This window comes from Daphnia pulicaria, chromosome 3 (genome assembly GCF_021234035.1).
Source record: "Daphnia pulicaria isolate SC F1-1A chromosome 3, SC_F0-13Bv2, whole genome shotgun sequence".
NCBI lineage: Eukaryota > Metazoa > Arthropoda > Branchiopoda > Diplostraca > Daphniidae > Daphnia > Daphnia pulicaria.
The window spans coordinates 4,557,633-4,577,046 of record NC_060915.1 but is presented as its reverse complement, the minus strand read 5'-3'; the positions used below and the strand labels follow the sequence as shown (position 1 = coordinate 4,577,046).

Here is a 19,414-nt window from a genome sequence, read left to right as displayed (position 1 = left end):
TCGCGATGGTTACGAGTCCAAATTAAATGAACAAACATTTCTATCACTTTGAAGTGATTTTCTATTCATCCATTGGGACTGGGAGGGTAAATTTTCATTTTTGAATGTCAACGGCCATATCACGTAGAACGCACCTGGTCTCGTCAGCTCCTAAAAGTAAAGTTATGTCGAGTCCCGTTAGTACTTGGAAGGGTGACCGCTTGGGAATACGGGATGTCGTTGGCGATGAATAGTTTGTTTTCAATAACAAATTTCTTGAAATTTTTTTTTCAATCACGATGGTTACCAGTCCAAATTCGTAGATAAAACATTTCAATGCCTTAGAGATAGGTTAAATTCATCTATAAGAATGATTCTGGATCAATTCCATTGAGAGTTTTTCAAAGTTTATCGCGTTGTTTAATCGCGATGGTTACCAGTCCAAATTCGTAGATCAAAAATATCAATGGCATAGAGATAGGTTCAATTCATCTATAGGAATGATTCTGGATAAATTTCATTGCGAGTTTTTCAAAGTTTATCGTGCTTTTTTATTCGCGATGGTTACGAGTCCAAATTCAATGAACAAACATTTCTATCACTTTGAAGTGATTTTCTATTCATCCATTGGAACTGGGAGGGTAAATTTTCATTTTTGAATGTCAACGGCCATATCACGTAGAACGAACCTGGTCTCGTCAGCTCCCAGAAGTTAAGTTACGTCGAGTCCCGTTAGTACTTGGAAGGGTGACCGCTTGGGAATACGGGATGTCGTTGGCGATGAATAGTTTGTTTTCAATAACAAATTTCTTGAATTTTTTTTTTCAATCACGATGGTTACCAGTCCAAATTCGTAGATAAAACATTTCAATGCCTTAGAGATAGGTTAAATTCATCTATAAGAATGATTCTGGATCAATTCCATTGAGAGTTTTTCAAAGTTTATCGCGTTGTTTAATCGCGATGGTTACCAGTCCAAATTCGTAGATCAAAAATATCAATGGCATAGAGATAGGTTCAATTCATCTATTTGAATGATTCTGGATAAATTTCATTGCGAGTTTTTCAAAGTTTATCGCGCTTTTTTATTCGCGATGGTTACGAGTCCAAATTCAATGAACAAACATTTCTATCACTTTGAAGGGATTTTCTATTCATCCATTGGGACTGGGAGGGTAAATTTTCATTTTTGAATGTCAACGGCCATATCACGTAGAACGCACCTGGTCTCGTCAGCTCCTAAAAGTAAAGTTATGTCGAGTCCCGTTAGTACTTGGAAGGGTGACCGCTTGGGAATACGGGATGTCGTTGGCGATGAATAGTTTGTTTTCAATAACAAATTTCTTGAAATTTTTTTTTCAATCACGATGGTTACCAGTCCAAATTCGTAGATAAAACATTTCAATGCCTTAGAGATAGGTTAAATTCATCTATAAGAATGATTCTGGATCAATTCCATTGAGAGTTTTTCAAAGTTTATCGCGTTGTTTAATCGCGATGGTTACCAGTCCAAATTCGTAGATCAAAAATATCAATGGCATAGAGATAGGTTCAATTCATCTATAGGAATGATTCTGGATAAATTTCATTGCGAGTTTTTCAAAGTTTATCGTGCTTTTTTATTCGCGATGGTTACGAATCCAAATTCAATGAACAAACATTTCTATCACTTTGAAGTGATTTTCTATTCATCCATTGGGACTGGGAGGGTAAATTTTCATTTTTGAATGTCAACGGCCATATCACGTAGAACGAACCTGGTCTCGTCAGCTCCCAGAAGTTAAGTTACGTCGAGTCCCGTTAGTACTTGGAAGGGTGACCGCTTGGGAATACGGGATGTCGTTGGCGATGAATAGTTTGTTTTCAATAACAAATTTCTTGAATTTTTTTTTTCAATCACGATGGTTACCAGTCCAAATTCGTAGATAAAACATTTCAATGCCTTAGAGATAGGTTAAATTCATCTATAAGAATGATTCTGGATCAATTCCATTGAGAGTTTTTCAAAGTTTATCGCGTTGTTTAATCGCGATGGTTACCAGTCCAAATTCGTAGATCAAAAATATCAATGGCATAGAGATAGGTTCAATTCATCTATTTGAATGATTCTGGATAAATTTCATTGCGAGTTTTTCAAAGTTTATCGCGCTTTTTTATTCGCGATGGTTACGAGTCCAAATTCAATGAACAAACATTTCTATCACTTTGAAGGGATTTTCTATTCATCCATTGGGACTGGGAGGGTAAATTTTCATTTTTGAATGTCAACGGCCATATCACGTAGAACGCACCTGGTCTCGTCAGCTCCTAAAAGTTAAGTTACGTCGAGTCCCGTTAGTACTTGGAAGGGTGACCGCTTGGGAATACGGTATGTCGTTGGCGATGAATAGTTTGTTTTCAATAACAAATTTCTTGAAATTTTTTTTTCAATCACGATGGTTACCAGTCCAAATTCGTAGATAAAACATTTCAATGCCTTAGAGATAGGTTAAATTCATCTATAAGAATGATTCTGGATCAATTCCATTGAGAGTTTTTCAAAGTTTATCGCGTTGTTTAATCGCGATGGTTACCAGTCCAAATTCGTAGATCAAAAATATCAATGGCATAGAGATAGGTTCAATTCATCTATTTGAATGATTCTGGATAAATTTCATTGCGAGTTTTTCAAAGTTTATTGCGCTTTTTTATTCGCGATGGTTACGAGTCCAAATTCAATGAACAAACATTTCTATCACTTTGAAGTGATTTTCTATTCATCCATTGGGACTGGGAGGGTAAATTTTCATTTTTGAATGTCAACGGCCATATCACGTAGAACGCACCTGGTCTCGTCAGCTCCTAAAAGTAAAGTTACGTCGAGTCCCGTTAGTACTTGGAAGGGTGACCGCTTGGGAATACGGTATGTCGTTGGCGATGAATAGTTTGTTTTCAATAACAAATTTCTTGAAATTTTTTTTCAATCACGAGGGTTACCAGTCCAAATTCGTAGATAAAACATTTCAATGCCTTAGAGATAGGTTCAATTCATCTATAAGAATGATTCTGGATCAATTCCATTGAGAGTTTTTCAAAGTTTATCGCGTTTTTTAATCGCAATGGTTACCAGTCCAAATTCGTAGATCAAAAATATCAATGGCATAGAGATAGGTTCAATTCATCTATAGGAATGATTCTGGATAAATTTCATTGCGAGTTTTTCAAAGTTTATCGCGCTTTTTTATTCGCGATGGTTACGAGTCCAAATTAAATGAACAAACATTTCTATCACTTTGAAGTGATTTTCTATTCATCCATTGGGACTGGGAGGGTAAATTTTCATTTTTGAATGTCAACGGCCATATCACGTAGAACGCACCTGGTCTCGTCAGCTCCTAAAAGTAAAGTTATGTCGAGTCCCGTTAGTACTTGGAAGGGTGACCGCTTGGGAATACGGGATGTCGTTGGCGATGAATAGTTTGTTTTCAATAACAAATTTCTTGAAATTTTTTTTTCAATCACGATGGTTACCAGTCCAAATTCGTAGATAAAACATTTCAATGCCTTAGAGATAGGTTAAATTCATCTATAAGAATGATTCTGGATCAATTCCATTGAGAGTTTTTCAAAGTTTATCGCGTTGTTTAATCGCGATGGTTACCAGTCCAAATTCGTAGATCAAAAATATCAATGGCATAGAGATAGGTTCAATTCATCTATAGGAATGATTCTGGATAAATTTCATTGCGAGTTTTTCAAAGTTTATCGTGCTTTTTTATTCGCGATGGTTACGAGTCCAAATTCAATGAACAAACATTTCTATCACTTTGAAGTGATTTTCTATTCATCCATTGGAACTGGGAGGGTAAATTTTCATTTTTGAATGTCAACGGCCATATCACGTAGAACGAACCTGGTCTCGTCAGCTCCCAGAAGTTAAGTTACGTCGAGTCCCGTTAGTACTTGGAAGGGTGACCGCTTGGGAATACGGGATGTCGTTGGCGATGAATAGTTTGTTTTCAATAACAAATTTCTTGAATTTTTTTTTTCAATCACGATGGTTACCAGTCCAAATTCGTAGATAAAACATTTCAATGCCTTAGAGATAGGTTAAATTCATCTATAAGAATGATTCTGGATCAATTCCATTGAGAGTTTTTCAAAGTTTATCGCGTTGTTTAATCGCGATGGTTACCAGTCCAAATTCGTAGATCAAAAATATCAATGGCATAGAGATAGGTTCAATTCATCTATTTGAATGATTCTGGATAAATTTCATTGCGAGTTTTTCAAAGTTTATCGCGCTTTTTTATTCGCGATGGTTACGAGTCCAAATTCAATGAACAAACATTTCTATCACTTTGAAGGGATTTTCTATTCATCCATTGGGACTGGGAGGGTAAATTTTCATTTTTGAATGTCAACGGCCATATCACGTAGAACGCACCTGGTCTCGTCAGCTCCTAAAAGTAAAGTTATGTCGAGTCCCGTTAGTACTTGGAAGGGTGACCGCTTGGGAATACGGGATGTCGTTGGCGATGAATAGTTTGTTTTCAATAACAAATTTCTTGAAATTTTTTTTTCAATCACGATGGTTACCAGTCCAAATTCGTAGATAAAACATTTCAATGCCTTAGAGATAGGTTAAATTCATCTATAAGAATGATTCTGGATCAATTCCATTGAGAGTTTTTCAAAGTTTATCGCGTTGTTTAATCGCGATGGTTACCAGTCCAAATTCGTAGATCAAAAATATCAATGGCATAGAGATAGGTTCAATTCATCTATAGGAATGATTCTGGATAAATTTCATTGCGAGTTTTTCAAAGTTTATCGTGCTTTTTTATTCGCGATGGTTACGAATCCAAATTCAATGAACAAACATTTCTATCACTTTGAAGTGATTTTCTATTCATCCATTGGGACTGGGAGGGTAAATTTTCATTTTTGAATGTCAACGGCCATATCACGTAGAACGAACCTGGTCTCGTCAGCTCCCAGAAGTTAAGTTACGTCGAGTCCCGTTAGTACTTGGAAGGGTGACCGCTTGGGAATACGGGATGTCGTTGGCGATGAATAGTTTGTTTTCAATAACAAATTTCTTGAATTTTTTTTTTCAATCACGATGGTTACCAGTCCAAATTCGTAGATAAAACATTTCAATGCCTTAGAGATAGGTTAAATTCATCTATAAGAATGATTCTGGATCAATTCCATTGAGAGTTTTTCAAAGTTTATCGCGTTGTTTAATCGCGATGGTTACCAGTCCAAATTCGTAGATCAAAAATATCAATGGCATAGAGATAGGTTCAATTCATCTATTTGAATGATTCTGGATAAATTTCATTGCGAGTTTTTCAAAGTTTATCGCGCTTTTTTATTCGCGATGGTTACGAGTCCAAATTCAATGAACAAACATTTCTATCACTTTGAAGGGATTTTCTATTCATCCATTGGGACTGGGAGGGTAAATTTTCATTTTTGAATGTCAACGGCCATATCACGTAGAACGCACCTGGTCTCGTCAGCTCCTAAAAGTTAAGTTACGTCGAGTCCCGTTAGTACTTGGAAGGGTGACCGCTTGGGAATACGGTATGTCGTTGGCGATGAATAGTTTGTTTTCAATAACAAATTTCTTGAAATTTTTTTTTCAATCACGATGGTTACCAGTCCAAATTCGTAGATAAAACATTTCAATGCCTTAGAGATAGGTTAAATTCATCTATAAGAATGATTCTGGATCAATTCCATTGAGAGTTTTTCAAAGTTTATCGCGTTGTTTAATCGCGATGGTTACCAGTCCAAATTCGTAGATCAAAAATATCAATGGCATAGAGATAGGTTCAATTCATCTATTTGAATGATTCTGGATAAATTTCATTGCGAGTTTTTCAAAGTTTATTGCGCTTTTTTATTCGCGATGGTTACGAGTCCAAATTCAATGAACAAACATTTCTATCACTTTGAAGTGATTTTCTATTCATCCATTGGGACTGGGAGGGTAAATTTTCATTTTTGAATGTCAACGGCCATATCACGTAGAACGCACCTGGTCTCGTCAGCTCCCAGAAGTTAAGTTACGTCGAGTCCCGTTAGTACTTGGAAGGGTGACCGCTTGGGTATACGGGATGTCGTTGGCGATGAATAGTTTGTTTTCAATAACAAATTTCTTGAATTTTTTTTTTCAATCACGATGGTTACCAGTCCAAATTCGTAGATAAAACATTTCAATGCCTTAGAGATAGGTTAAATTCATCTATAAGAATGATTCTGGATCAATTCCATTGAGAGTTTTTCAAAGTTTATCGCGTTGTTTAATCGCGATGGTTACCAGTCCAAATTCGTAGATCAAAAATATCAATGGCATAGAGATAGGTTCAATTCATCTATTTGAATGATTCTGGATAAATTTCATTGCGAGTTTTTCAAAGTTTATCGCGCTTTTTTATTCGCGATGGTTACGAGTCCAAATTCAATGAACAAACATTTCTATCACTTTGAAGTGATTTTCTATTCATCCATTGGGACTGGGAGGGTAAATTTTCATTTTTGAATGTCAACGGCCATATCACGTAGAACGCACCTGGTCTCGTCAGCTCCTAAAAGTTAAGTTACGTCGAGTCCCGTTAGTACTTGGAAGGGTGACCGCTTGGGAATACGGTATGTCGTTGGCGATGAATAGTTTGTTTTCAATAACAAATTTCTTGAAATTTTTTTTTCAATCACGATGGTTACCAGTCCAAATTCGTAGATAAAACATTTCAATGCCTTAGAGATAGGTTAAATTCATCTATAAGAATGATTCTGGATCAATTCCATTGAGAGTTTTTCAAAGTTTATCGCGTTGTTTAATCGCGATGGTTACCAGTCCAAATTCGTAGATCAAAAATATCAATGGCATAGAGATAGGTTCAATTCATCTATAGGAATGATTCTGGATAAATTTCATTGCGAGTTTTTCAAAGTTTATCGCGCTTTTTTATTCGCGATGGTTACGAGTCCAAATTCAATGAACAAACATTTCTATCACTTTGAAGTGATTTTCTATTCATCCATTGGGACTGGGAGGGTAATTTTTCATTTTTGAATGTCAACGGCCATATCACGTAGAACGCACCTGGTCTCGTCAGCTCCCAGAAGTTAAGTTACGTCGAGTCCCGTTAGTACTTGGAAGGGTGACCGCTTGGGAATACGGGATGTCGTTGGCGATGAATAGTTTGTTTTCAATAACAAATTTCTTGAAAATTTTTTTTTAATCACGATGGTTACCAGTCCAAATTCGTAGATAAAACATTTCAATGCCTTAGAGATAGGTTAAATTCATCTATAAGAATGATTCTGGATCAATTCCATTGAGAGTTTTTCAAAGTTTATCGCGTTTTTTAATCGCGATGGTTACCAGTCCAAATTCGTAGATCAAAAATATCAATGGCATAGAGATAGGTTCAATTCATCTATAGGAATGATTCTGGATAAATTTCATTGCGAGTTTTTCAAAGTTTATCGCGCTTTTTTATTCCCGATGGTTACGAGTCCAAATTCAATGAACAAACATTTCTATCACTTTGAAGTGATTTTCTATTCATCCATTGGGACTGGTAGGGTAAATTTTCATTTTTGAATGTCAACGGCCATATCACGTAGAACGCACCTGGTCTCGTCAGCTCCCAGAAGTTAAGTTACGTCGAGTCCCGTTAGTACTTGGAAGGGTGACCGCTTGGGAATACGGGATGTTGTTGGCGATGAATAGTTTGTTTTCAATAACAAATTTCTTGAAATTTTTTTTTCAATCACGATGGTTACCAGTCCAAATTCGTAGATAAAACATTTCAATGCCTTAGAGATAGGTTAAATTCATCTATAAGAATGATTCTGGATCAATTCCATTGAGAGTTTTTCAAAGTTTATCGCGTTTTTTAATCGCGATGGTTACCAGTCCAAATTCGTATATTAAAAATATCAATGGCATAGAGATAGGTTCAATTCATCTATTTGAATGATTCTGGATAAATTTCATTGCGAGTTTTTCAAAGTTTATCGCGCTTTTTTATTCGCGATGGTTACGAGTCCAAATTCAATGAACAAACATTTCTATCACTTTGAAGTGATTTTCTATTCATCCATTGGGACTGGGAGGGTAAGTTTTCATTTTTGAATGTCAACGGTCATATCTCGTAGAACGCAACTGGTCTCGTCAACTCCCAGAAGTTAAGTTACGTCGAGTCCCGTTAGTACTTGGAAGGGTGACCGCTTGGGAATACGGGATGCCGTTGGCGATGAATAGTTTGTTTTCAATAACAAATTTCTTGAAAATTTTTTTTTAATCACGATGGTTACCAGTCCAAATTCGTAGATAAAACATTTCAATGCCTTAGAGATAGGTTCAATTCATCTATAGGAATGATTCTGGATAAATTTCATTGCGAGTTTTTCAAAGTTTATCGCGCTTTTTTATTCGCGATGGTTACGAGTCCAAATTCAATGAACAAACATTTCTATCACTTTGAAGTGATTTTCTATTCATCCATTGGGATTGGGAGGGTAAGTTTTCATTTTTTAATGTCAACGGTCATATCTCGTAGAACGCAACTGGTCTCGTCAACTCCCAGAAGTTAAGTTACGTCGAGTCCCGTTAGTACTTGGAAGGGTGACCGCTTGGGAATACGGGATGTCGTTGGCGATGAATAGTTTGTTTTCAATAACAAATTTCTTGAAATTTTTTTTTCAATCACGATGGTTACCAGTCCAAATTCGTAGATAAAACATTTCAATGCCTTAGAGATAGGTTCAATTCATCTATAAGAATGATTCTGGATCAATTCCATTGAGAGTTTTTCAAAGTTTATCGCGTTTTTTAATCGCGATGGTTACCAGTCCAAATTCGTAGATCAAAAATATCAATGGCATAGAGATAGGTTCAATTCATCTATAGGAATGATTCTGGATAAATTTCATTGCGAGTTTTTCAAAGTTTATCGCGCTTTTTTATTCGCGATGGTTACGAGTCCAAATTCAATGAACAAACATTTCTATCACTTTGAAGTGATTTTCTATTCATCCATTGGGACTGGTAGGGTAAATTTTCATTTTTGAATGTCAACGGCCATATCACGTAGAACGCACCTGGTCTCGTCAGCTCCCAGAAGTTAAGTTACGTCGAGTCCCGTTAGTACTTGGAAGGGTGACCGCTTGGGAATACGGGATGTCGTTGGCGATGAATAGTTTGTTTTCAATAACAAATTTCTTGAAAATTTTTTTTTAATCACGATGGTTACCAGTCCAAATTCGTAGATAAAACATTTCAATGCCTTAGAGATAGGTTCAATTCATCTATAGGAATGATTCTGGATAAATTTCATTGCGAGTTTTTCAAAGTTTATCGCGCTTTTTTATTCGCGATGGTTACGAGTCCAAATTCAATGAACAAACATTTCTATCACTTTGAAGTGATTTTCTATTCATCCATTGGGACTGGGAGGGTAAGTTTTCATTTTTGAATGTCAACGGTCATATCTCGTAGAACGCAACTGGTCTCGTCAACTCCCAGAAGTTAAGTTTCATCGAGTCCCGTTAGTACTTGGAAGGGTGACCGCTTGGGAATACGGGATGTCGTTGGCGATGAATAGTTTGTTTTCAATAACAAATTTCTTGAAAATTTTTTTCAATCACGATGGTTACCAGTCCAAATTCGTAGATAAAACATTTCAATGCCTTAGAGATAGGTTAAATTCATCTATAGGAATGATTCTGGATAAATTTCATTGCGAGTTTTTCAAAGTTTATCGCGCTTTTTTATTCGCGATGGTTACGAGTCCAAATTCAATGAACAAACATTTCTATCACTTTGAAGTGATTTTCTATTCATCCATTGGGATTGGGAGGGTAAGTTTTCATTTTTTAATGTCAACGGTCATATCTCGTAGAACGCAACTGGTCTCGTCAACTCCCAGAAGTTAAGTTACGTCGAGTCCCGTTAGTACTTGGAAGGGTGACCGCTTGGGAATACGGGATGTCGTTGGCGATGAATAGTTTGTTTTCAATAACAAATTTCTTGAAATTTTTTTTTCAATCACGATGGTTACCAGTCCAAATTCGTAGATAAAACATTTCAATGCCTTAGAGATAGGTTCAATTCATCTATAAGAATGATTCTGGATCAATTCCATTGAGAGTTTTTCAAAGTTTATCGCGTTTTTTAATCGCGATGGTTACCAGTCCAAATTCGTAGATCAAAAATATCAATGGCATAGAGATAGGTTCAATTCATCTATAGGAATGATTCTGGATAAATTTCATTGCGAGTTTTTCAAAGTTTATCGCGCTTTTTTATTCGCGATGGTTACGAGTCCAAATTCAATGAACAAACATTTCTATCACTTTGAAGTGATTTTCTATTCATCCATTGGGACTGGTAGGGTAAATTTTCATTTTTGAATGTCAACGGCCATATCACGTAGAACGCACCTGGTCTCGTCAGCTCCCAGAAGTTAAGTTACGTCGAGTCCCGTTAGTACTTGGAAGGGTGACCGCTTGGGAATACGGGATGTCGTTGGCGATGAATAGTTTGTTTTCAATAACAAATTTCTTGAAATTTTTTTTTCAATCACGATGGTTACCAGTCCAAATTCGTAGATAAAACATTTCAATGCCTTAGAGATAGGTTAAATTCATCTATAAGAATGATTCTGGATCAATTCCATTGAGAATTTTTCAAAGTTTATCGCGTTTTTTAATCGCGATGGTTACCAGTCCAAATTCGTAGATTAAAAATATCAATGGCATAGAGATAGGTTCAATTCATCTATTTGAATGATTCTGGATAAATTTCATTGCGAGTTTTTCAAAGTTTATCGCGCTTTTTTATTCGCGATGGTTACGAGTCCAAATTCAATGAACAAACATTTTTATCACTTTGAAGTGATTTTCTATTCATCCATTGGGACTGGTAGGGTAAATTTTCATTTTTGAATGTCAACGGCCATATCACGTAGAACGCACCTGGTCTCGTCAGCTCCCAGAAGTTAAGTTACGTCGAGTCCCGTTAGTACTTGGAAGGGTGACCGCTTGGGAATACGGGATGTCGTTGGCGATGAATAGTTTGTTTTCAATAACAAATTTCTTGAAAATTTTTTTTTAATCACGATGGTTACCAGTCCAAATTCGTAGATAAAACATTTCAATGCCTTAGAGATAGGTTCAATTCATCTATAGGAATGATTCTGGATAAATTTCATTGCGAGTTTTTCAAAGTTTATCGCGCTTTTTTATTCGCGATGGTTACGAGTCCAAATTCAATGAACAAACATTTCTATCACTTTGAAGTGATTTTCTATTCATCCATTGGGACTGGGAGGGTAAGTTTTCATTTTTGAATGTCAACGGTCATATCTCGTAGAACGCAACTGGTCTCGTCAACTCCCAGAAGTTAAGTTTCATCGAGTCCCGTTAGTACTTGGAAGGGTGACCGCTTGGGAATACGGGATGTCGTTGGCGATGAATAGTTTGTTTTCAATAACAAATTTCTTGAAAATTTTTTTCAATCACGATGGTTACCAGTCCAAATTCGTAGATAAAACATTTCAATGCCTTAGAGATAGGTTAAATTCATCTATAAGAATGATTCTGGATCAATTCCATTGAGAGTTTTTCAAAGTTTATCGCGTTTTTTAATCGCGATGGTTACCAGTCCAAATTCGTAGATCAAAAATATCAATGGCATAGAGATAGGTTCAATTCATCTATAGGAATGATTCTGGATAAATTTCATTGCGAGTTTTTCAAAGTTTATCGCGCTTTTTTATTCCCGATGGTTACGAGTCCAAATTCAATGAACAAACATTTCTATCACTTTGAAGTGATTTTCTATTCATCCATTGGGACTGGTAGGGTAAATTTTCATTTTTGAATGTCAACGGCCATATCACGTAGAACGCACCTGGTCTCGTCAGCTCCCAGAAGTTAAGTTACGTCGAGTCCCGTTAGTACTTGGAAGGGTGACCGCTTGGGAATACGGGATGTTGTTGGCGATGAATAGTTTGTTTTCAATAACAAATTTCTTGAAATTTTTTTTTCAATCACGATGGTTACCAGTCCAAATTCGTAGATAAAACATTTCAATGCCTTAGAGATAGGTTAAATTCATCTATAAGAATGATTCTGGATCAATTCCATTGAGAGTTTTTCAAAGTTTATCGCGTTTTTTAATCGCGATGGTTACCAGTCCAAATTCGTAGATTAAAAATATCAATGGCATAGAGATAGGTTCAATTCATCTATTTGAATGATTCTGGATAAATTTCATTGCGAGTTTTTCAAAGTTTATCGCGCTTTTTTATTCGCGATGGTTACGAGTCCAAATTCAATGAACAAACATTTCTATCACTTTGAAGTGATTTTCTATTCATCCATTGGGACTGGGAGGGTAAGTTTTCATTTTTGAATGTCAACGGTCATATCTCGTAGAACGCAACTGGTCTCGTCAACTCCCAGAAGTTAAGTTACGTCGAGTCCCGTTAGTACTTGGAAGGGTGACCGCTTGGGAATACGGGATGTCGTTGGCGATGAATAGTTTGTTTTCAATAACAAATTTCTTGAAATTTTTTTTTCAATCACGATGGTTACCAGTCCAAATTCGTAGATAAAACATTTCAATGCCTTAGAGATAGGTTAAATTCATCTATAAGAATGATTCTGGATCAATTCCATTGAGAGTTTTTCAAAGTTTATCGCGTTTTTTAATCGCGATGGTTACCAGTCCAAATTCGTAGATTAAAAATATCAATGGCATAGAGATAGGTTCAATTCATCTATTTGAATGATTCTGGATAAATTTCATTGCGAGTTTTTCAAAGTTTATCGCGCTTTTTTATTCGCGATGGTTACGAGTCCAAATTCAATGAACAAACATTTCTATCACTTTGAAGTGATTTTCTATTCATCCATTGGGACTGGGAGGGTAAGTTTTCATTTTTGAATGTCAACGGTCATATCTCGTAGAACGCAACTGGTCTCGTCAACTCCCAGAAGTTAAGTTACGTCGAGTCCCGTTAGTACTTGGAAGGGTGACCGCTTGGGAATACGGGATGTCGTTGGCGATGAATAGTTTGTTTTCAATAACAAATTTCTTGAAATTTTTTTTTCAATCACGATGGTTACCAGTCCAAATTCGTAGATAAAACATTTCAATGCCTTAGAGATAGGTTCAATTCATCTATAGGAATGATTCTGGATAAATTTCATTGCGAGTTTTTCAAAGTTTATCGCGCTTTTTTATTCGCGATGGTTACGAGTCCAAATTCAATGAACAAACATTTCTATCACTTTGAAGTGATTTTCTATTCATCCATTGGGATTGGGAGGGTAATTTTTCATTTTTGAATGTCAACGGCCATATCACGTAGAACGCACCTGGTCTCGTCAGCTCCCAGAAGTTAAGTTACGTCGAGTCCCGTTAGTACTTGGAAGGGTGACCGCTTGGGAATACGTGATGTCGTTGGCGATGAATAGTTTGTTTTCAATAACAAATTTCTTGAAAATTTTTTTTTAATCACGATGGTTACCAGTCCAAATTCGTAGATAAAACATTTCAATGCCTTAGAGATAGGTTCAATTCATCTATAGGAATGATTCTGGATAAATTTCATTGCGAGTTTTTCAAAGTTTATCGCGCTTTTTTATTCGCGATGGTTACGAGTCCAAATTCAATGAACAAACATTTCTATCACTTTGAAGTGATTTTCTATTCATCCATTGGGATTGGGAGGGTAAGTTTTCATTTTTGAATGTCAACGGTCATATCTCGTAGAACGCAACTGGTCTCGTCAACTCCCAGAAGTTAAGTTACGTCGAGTCCCGTTAGTACTTGGAAGGGTGACCGCTTGGGAATACGGGATGTCGTTGGCGATGAATAGTTTGTTTTCAATAACAAATTTCTTGAAATTTTTTTTTCAATCACGATGGTTACCAGTCCAAATTCGTAGATAAAACATTTCAATGCCTTAGAGATAGGTTCAATTCATCTATAAGAATGATTCTGGATCAATTCCATTGAGAGTTTTTCAAAGTTTATCGCGTTTTTTAATCGCGATGGTTACCAGTCCAAATTCGTAGATCAAAAATATCAATGGCATAGAGATAGGTTCAATTCATCTATAGGAATGATTCTGGATAAATTTCATTGCGAGTTTTTCAAAGTTTATCGCGCTTTTTTATTCGCGATGGTTACGAGTCCAAATTCAATGAACAAACATTTCTATCACTTTGAAGTGATTTTCTATTCATCCATTGGGACTGGTAGGGTAAATTTTCATTTTTGAATGTCAACGGCCATATCACGTAGAACGCACCTGGTCTCGTCAGCTCCCAGAAGTTAAGTTACGTCGAGTCCCGTTAGTACTTGGAAGGGTGACCGCTTGGGAATACGGGATGTCGTTGGCGATGAATAGTTTGTTTTCAATAATAAATTTCTTGAAATTTTTTTTTCAATCACGATGGTTACCAGTCCAAATTCGTAGATAAAACATTTCAATGCCTTAGAGATAGGTTCAATTCATCTATAGGAATGATTCTGGATAAATTTCATTGCGAGTTTTTCAAAGTTTATCGCGCTTTTTTATTCGCGATGGTTACGAGTCCAAATTCAATGAACAAACATTTCTATCACTTTGAAGTGATTTTCTATTCATCCATTGGGATTGGGAGGGTAATTTTTCATTTTGGAATGTCAACGGCCATATCACGTAGAACGCACCTGGTCTCGTCAGCTCCCAGAAGTTAAGTTACGTCGAGTCCCGTTAGTACTTGGAATGGTGACCGCTTGGGAATACGGGATGTCGTTGGCGATGAATAGTTTGTTTTCAATAACAAATTTCTTGAAAATTTTTTTTTAATCACGATGGTTACCAGTCCAAATTCGTAGATAAAACATTTCAATGCCTTAGAGATAGGTTAAATTCATCTATAAGAATGATTCTGGATCAATTCCATTGAGAGTTTTTCAAAGTTTATCGCGTTTTTTAATCGCGATGGTTACCAGTCCAAATTCGTAGATCAAAAATATCAATGGCATAGAGATAGGTTCAATTCATCTATTTGAATGATTCTGGATAAATTTCATTGCGAGTTTTTCAAAGTTTATCGCGCTTTTTTATTCGCGATGGTTACGAGTCCAAATTCAATGAACAAACATTTCTATCACTTTGAAGTGATTTTCTATTCATCCATTGGGACTGGGAGGGTAAGTTTTCATTTTTGAATGTCAACGGTCATATCTCGTAGAACGCAACTGGTCTCGTCAACTCCCAGAAGTTAAGTTACATCGAGTCCCGTTAGTACTTGGAAGGGTGACCGCTTGGGAATACGGGATGTCGTTGGCGATGAATAGTTTGTTTTCAATAACAAATTTCTTGAAAATTTTTTTCAATCACGATGGTTACCAGTCCAAATTCGTAGATAAAACATTTCAATGCCTTAGAGATAGGTTAAATTCATCTATAAGAATGATTCTGGATCAATTCCATTGAGAGTTTTTCAAAGTTTATCGCGTTTTTTAATCGCGATGGTTACCAGTCCAAATTCGTAGATCAAAAATATCAATGGCATAGAGATAGGTTCAATTCATCTATAGGAATGATTCTGGATAAATTTCATTGCGAGTTTTTCAAAGTTTATCGCGCTTTTTTATTCCCGATGGTTACGAGTCCAAATTAAATGAACAAACATTTCTATCACTTTGAAGTGATTTTCTATTCATCCATTGGGACTGGTAGGGTAAATTTTCATTTTTGAATGTCAACGGCCATATCACGTAGAACGCACCTGGTCTCGTCAGCTCCCAGAAGTTAAGTTACGTCGAGTCCCGTTAGTACTTGGAAGGGTGACCGCTTGGGAATACGGGATGTCGTTGGCGATGAATAGTTTGTTTTCAATAACAAATTTCTTGAAATTTTTTTTTCAATCACGATGGTTACCAGTCCAAATTCGTAGATAAAACATTTCAATGCCTTAGAGATAGGTTAAATTCATCTATAAGAATGATTCTGGATCAATTCCATTGAGAGTTTTTCAAAGTTTATCGCGTTTTTTAATCGCGATGGTTACCAGTCCAAATTCGTAGATTAAAAATATCAATGGCATAGAGATAGGTTCAATTCATCTATTTGAAAGATTCTGGATAAATTTCATTGCGAGTTTTTCAAAGTTTATCGCGCTTTTTTATTCGCGATGGTTACGAGTCCAAATTCAATGAACAAACATTTCTATCACTTTGAAGTGATTTTCTATTCATCCATTGGGACTGGGAGGGTAAGTTTTCATTTTTGAATGTCAACGGTCATATCTCGTAGAACGCAACTGGTCTCGTCAACTCCCAGAAGTTAAGTTACGTCGAGTCCCGTTAGTACTTGGAAGGGTGACCGCTTGGGAATACGGGATGTCGTTGGCGATGAATAGTTTGTTTTCAATAACAAATTTCTTGAAATTTTTTTTTCAATCACGATGGTTACCAGTCCAAATTCGTAGATAAAACATTTCAATGCCTTAGAGATAGGTTCAATTCATCTATAGGAATGATTCTGGATAAATTTCATTGCGAGTTTTTCAAAGTTTATCGCGCTTTTTTATTCGCGATGGTTACGAGTCCAAATTCAATGAACAAACATTTCTATCACTTTGAAGTGATTTTCTATTCATCCATTGGGATTGGGAGGGTAATTTTTCATTTTTGAATGTCAACGGCCATATCACGTAGAACGCACCTGGTCTCGTCAGCTCCCAGAAGTTAAGTTACGTCGAGTCCCGTTAGTACTTGGAAGGGTGACCGCTTGGGAATACGGGATGTCGTTGGCGATGAATAGTTTGTTTTCAATAACAAATTTCTTGAAAATTTTTTTTTAATCACGATGGTTACCAGTCAAAATTCGTAGATAAAACATTTCAATGCCTTAGAGATAGGTTCAATTCATCTATAGGAATGATTCTGGATAAATTTCATTGCGAGTTTTTCAAAGTTTATCGCGCTTTTTTATTCGCGATGGTTACGAGTCCAAATTCAATGAACAAACATTTCTATCACTTTGAAGTGATTTTCTATTCATCCATTGGGATTGGGAGGGTAAGTTTTCATTTTTGAATGTCAACGGTCATATCTCGTAGAACGCAACTGGTCTCGTCAACTCCCAGAAGTTAAGTTACGTCGAGTCCCGTTAGTACTTGGAAGGGTGACCGCTTGGGAATACGGGATGTCGTTGGCGATGAATAGTTTGTTTTCAATAACAAATTTCTTGAAAATTTTTTTCAATCACGATGGTTACCAGTCCAAATTCGTAGATAAAACATTTCAATGCCTTAGAGATAGGTTAAATTCATCTATAAGAATGATTCTGGATCAATTCCATTGAGAGTTTTTCAAAGTTTATCGCGTTTTTTAATCGCGATGGTTACCAGTCCAAATTCGTAGATCAAAAATATCAATGGCATAGAGATAGGTTCAATTCATCTATAGGAATGATTCTGGATAAATTTCATTGCGAGTTTTTCAAAGTTTATCGCGCTTTTTTATTCCCGATGGTTACGAGTCCAAATTCAATGAACAAACATTTCTATCACTTTGAAGTGATTTTCTATTCATCCATTGGGACTGGGAGGGTAAGTTTTCATTTTTGAATGTCAACGGTCATATCTCGTAGAACGCAACTGGTCTCGTCAACTCCCAGAAGTTAAGTTACATCGAGTCCCGTTAGTACTTGGAAGGGTGACCGCTTGGGAATACGGGATGTCGTTGGCGATGAATAGTTTGTTTTCAATAACAAATTTCTTGAAAATTTTTTTCAATCACGATGGTTACCAGTCCAAATTCGTAGATAAAACATTTCAATGCCTTAGAGATAGGTTAAATTCATCTATAAGAATGATTCTGGATCAATTCCATTGAGAGTTTTTCAAAGTTTATCGCGTTTTTTAATCGCGATGGTTACCAGTCCAAATTCGTAGATCAAAAATATCAATGGCATAGAGATAGGTTCAATTCATCTATAGGAATGATTCTGGATAAATTTCATTGCGAGTTTTTCAAAGTTTATCGCGCTTTTTTATTCCCGATGGTTACGAGTCCAAATTCAATGAACAAACATTTCTATCACTTTGAAGTGATTTTCTATTCATCCATTGGGACTGGTAGGGTAAATTTTCATTTTTGAATGTCAACGGCCATATCACGTAGAACGCACCTGGTCTCGTCAGCTCCCAGAAGTTAAGTTACGTCGAGTCTCGTTAGTACTTGGAAGGGTGACCGCTTGGGAATACGGGATGTCGTTGGCGATGAATAGTTTGTTTTCAATAACAAATTTCTTGAAATGTTTTTTTCAATCACGATGGTTACCAGTCCAAATTCGTAGATAAAACATTTCAATGCCTTAGAGATAGGTTAAATTCATCTATAAGAATGATTCTGGATCAATTCCATTGAGAGTTTTTCAAAGTTTATCGCGTTTTTTAATCGCGATGGTTACCAGTCCAAATTCGTAGATTAAAAATATCAATGGCATAGAGATAGGTTCAATTCATCTATTTGAATGATTCTGGATAAATTTCATTGCGAGTTTTTCAAAGTTTATCGCGCTTTTTTATTCGCGATGGTTACGAGTCCAAATTCAATGAACAAACATTTCTATCACTTTGAAGTGATTTTCTATTCATCCATTGGGACTGGGAGGGTAAGTTTTCATTTTTGAATGTCAACGGTCATATCTCGTAGAACGCAACTGGTCTCGTCAACTCCCAGAAGTTAAGTTACGTCGAGTCCCGTTAGTACTTGGAAGGGTGACCGCTTGGGAATACGGGATGTCGTTGGCGATGAATAGTTTGTTTTCAATAACAAATTTCTTGAAATTTTTTTTTCAATCACGATGGTTACCAGTCCAAATTCGTAGATAAAACATTTCAATGCCTTAGAGATAGGTTCAATTCATCTATAGGAATGATTCTGGATAAATTTCATTGCGAGTTTTTCAAAGTTTATCGCGCTTTTTTATTCGCGATGGTTACGAGTCCAAATTCAATGAACAAACATTTCTATCACTTTGAAGTGATTTTCTATTCATCCATTGGGATTGGGAGGGTAATTTTTCATTTTTGAATGTCAACGGCCATATCACGTAGAACGCACCTGGTCTCGTCAGCTCCCAGAAGTTAAGTTACGTCGAGTCCCGTTAGTACTTGGAAGGGTGACCGCTTGGGAATACGGGATGTCGTTGGCGATGAATAGTTTGTTTTCAATAACAAATTTCTTGAAAATTTTTTTTTAATCACGATGGTTACCAGTCCAAATTCGTAGATAAAACATTTCAATGCCTTAGAGATAGGTTCAATTCATCTATAGGAATGATTCTGGATAAATTTCATTGCGAGTTTTTCAAAGTTTATCGCGCTTTTTTATTCGCGATGGTTACGAGTCCAAATT

At 36.3% G+C, this 19,414-nt stretch overlaps 1 non-coding gene and 38 pseudogenes across 1 annotated transcript; all 39 read left to right on the top strand.

The window, feature by feature from the left end:
* Nucleotides 1–106: 106 nt before the first annotated feature.
* LOC124330143 lies at nucleotides 107–225 on the top strand (annotated as a pseudogene).
* A 415-nt stretch (nucleotides 226–640) lies between these two features.
* LOC124335090 lies at nucleotides 641–759 on the top strand (annotated as a pseudogene).
* Nucleotides 760–1,174: 415 nt separating this feature from the next.
* LOC124330142 lies at nucleotides 1,175–1,293 on the top strand (annotated as a pseudogene).
* Nucleotides 1,294–1,708: 415 nt separating this feature from the next.
* LOC124335089 lies at nucleotides 1,709–1,827 on the top strand (annotated as a pseudogene).
* A 415-nt stretch (nucleotides 1,828–2,242) lies between these two features.
* Nucleotides 2,243–2,361, top strand: LOC124330267 (annotated as a pseudogene).
* A 415-nt stretch (nucleotides 2,362–2,776) lies between these two features.
* On the top strand, nucleotides 2,777–2,895 carry LOC124330344 (annotated as a pseudogene).
* Nucleotides 2,896–3,309: 414 nt separating this feature from the next.
* LOC124330141 lies at nucleotides 3,310–3,428 on the top strand (annotated as a pseudogene).
* Nucleotides 3,429–3,843: 415 nt separating this feature from the next.
* On the top strand, nucleotides 3,844–3,962 carry LOC124335088 (annotated as a pseudogene).
* Nucleotides 3,963–4,377: 415 nt separating this feature from the next.
* LOC124330140 lies at nucleotides 4,378–4,496 on the top strand (annotated as a pseudogene).
* Nucleotides 4,497–4,911: 415 nt separating this feature from the next.
* On the top strand, nucleotides 4,912–5,030 carry LOC124335087 (annotated as a pseudogene).
* A 415-nt stretch (nucleotides 5,031–5,445) lies between these two features.
* On the top strand, nucleotides 5,446–5,564 carry LOC124330266 (annotated as a pseudogene).
* A 415-nt stretch (nucleotides 5,565–5,979) lies between these two features.
* On the top strand, nucleotides 5,980–6,098 carry LOC124335078 (annotated as a pseudogene).
* Nucleotides 6,099–6,513: 415 nt separating this feature from the next.
* On the top strand, nucleotides 6,514–6,632 carry LOC124330265 (annotated as a pseudogene).
* Nucleotides 6,633–7,047: 415 nt separating this feature from the next.
* LOC124333210 lies at nucleotides 7,048–7,166 on the top strand (annotated as a pseudogene).
* A 415-nt stretch (nucleotides 7,167–7,581) lies between these two features.
* On the top strand, nucleotides 7,582–7,700 carry LOC124333542 (annotated as a pseudogene).
* A 415-nt stretch (nucleotides 7,701–8,115) lies between these two features.
* Nucleotides 8,116–8,234, top strand: LOC124330064 (annotated as a pseudogene).
* A 285-nt stretch (nucleotides 8,235–8,519) lies between these two features.
* Nucleotides 8,520–8,638, top strand: LOC124330204 (annotated as a pseudogene).
* A 415-nt stretch (nucleotides 8,639–9,053) lies between these two features.
* LOC124333209 lies at nucleotides 9,054–9,172 on the top strand (annotated as a pseudogene).
* Nucleotides 9,173–9,457: 285 nt separating this feature from the next.
* LOC124330559 lies at nucleotides 9,458–9,576 on the top strand (annotated as a pseudogene).
* A 284-nt stretch (nucleotides 9,577–9,860) lies between these two features.
* Nucleotides 9,861–9,979, top strand: LOC124330203 (annotated as a pseudogene).
* Nucleotides 9,980–10,394: 415 nt separating this feature from the next.
* Nucleotides 10,395–10,513, top strand: LOC124333208 (annotated as a pseudogene).
* A 415-nt stretch (nucleotides 10,514–10,928) lies between these two features.
* Nucleotides 10,929–11,047, top strand: LOC124333207 (annotated as a pseudogene).
* A 285-nt stretch (nucleotides 11,048–11,332) lies between these two features.
* LOC124330558 lies at nucleotides 11,333–11,451 on the top strand (annotated as a pseudogene).
* Nucleotides 11,452–11,865: 414 nt separating this feature from the next.
* On the top strand, nucleotides 11,866–11,984 carry LOC124333540 (annotated as a pseudogene).
* A 415-nt stretch (nucleotides 11,985–12,399) lies between these two features.
* Nucleotides 12,400–12,518, top strand: LOC124330202 (annotated as a pseudogene).
* A 415-nt stretch (nucleotides 12,519–12,933) lies between these two features.
* On the top strand, nucleotides 12,934–13,052 carry LOC124330201 (annotated as a pseudogene).
* Nucleotides 13,053–13,337: 285 nt separating this feature from the next.
* LOC124334149 lies at nucleotides 13,338–13,456 on the top strand. Its single transcript, XR_006916874.1, has one exon. It is a non-coding gene; the product is annotated as a 5S ribosomal RNA (ribosomal RNA).
* A 285-nt stretch (nucleotides 13,457–13,741) lies between these two features.
* LOC124330200 lies at nucleotides 13,742–13,860 on the top strand (annotated as a pseudogene).
* A 415-nt stretch (nucleotides 13,861–14,275) lies between these two features.
* On the top strand, nucleotides 14,276–14,394 carry LOC124333206 (annotated as a pseudogene).
* A 285-nt stretch (nucleotides 14,395–14,679) lies between these two features.
* On the top strand, nucleotides 14,680–14,798 carry LOC124329587 (annotated as a pseudogene).
* A 415-nt stretch (nucleotides 14,799–15,213) lies between these two features.
* LOC124330425 lies at nucleotides 15,214–15,332 on the top strand (annotated as a pseudogene).
* Nucleotides 15,333–15,746: 414 nt separating this feature from the next.
* On the top strand, nucleotides 15,747–15,865 carry LOC124333205 (annotated as a pseudogene).
* Nucleotides 15,866–16,280: 415 nt separating this feature from the next.
* Nucleotides 16,281–16,399, top strand: LOC124330199 (annotated as a pseudogene).
* Nucleotides 16,400–16,684: 285 nt separating this feature from the next.
* Nucleotides 16,685–16,803, top strand: LOC124333203 (annotated as a pseudogene).
* Nucleotides 16,804–17,088: 285 nt separating this feature from the next.
* On the top strand, nucleotides 17,089–17,207 carry LOC124330198 (annotated as a pseudogene).
* A 414-nt stretch (nucleotides 17,208–17,621) lies between these two features.
* Nucleotides 17,622–17,740, top strand: LOC124330424 (annotated as a pseudogene).
* A 414-nt stretch (nucleotides 17,741–18,154) lies between these two features.
* On the top strand, nucleotides 18,155–18,273 carry LOC124330880 (annotated as a pseudogene).
* A 415-nt stretch (nucleotides 18,274–18,688) lies between these two features.
* On the top strand, nucleotides 18,689–18,807 carry LOC124330195 (annotated as a pseudogene).
* Nucleotides 18,808–19,092: 285 nt separating this feature from the next.
* On the top strand, nucleotides 19,093–19,211 carry LOC124333202 (annotated as a pseudogene).
* Nucleotides 19,212–19,414: the final 203 nt, after the last annotated feature.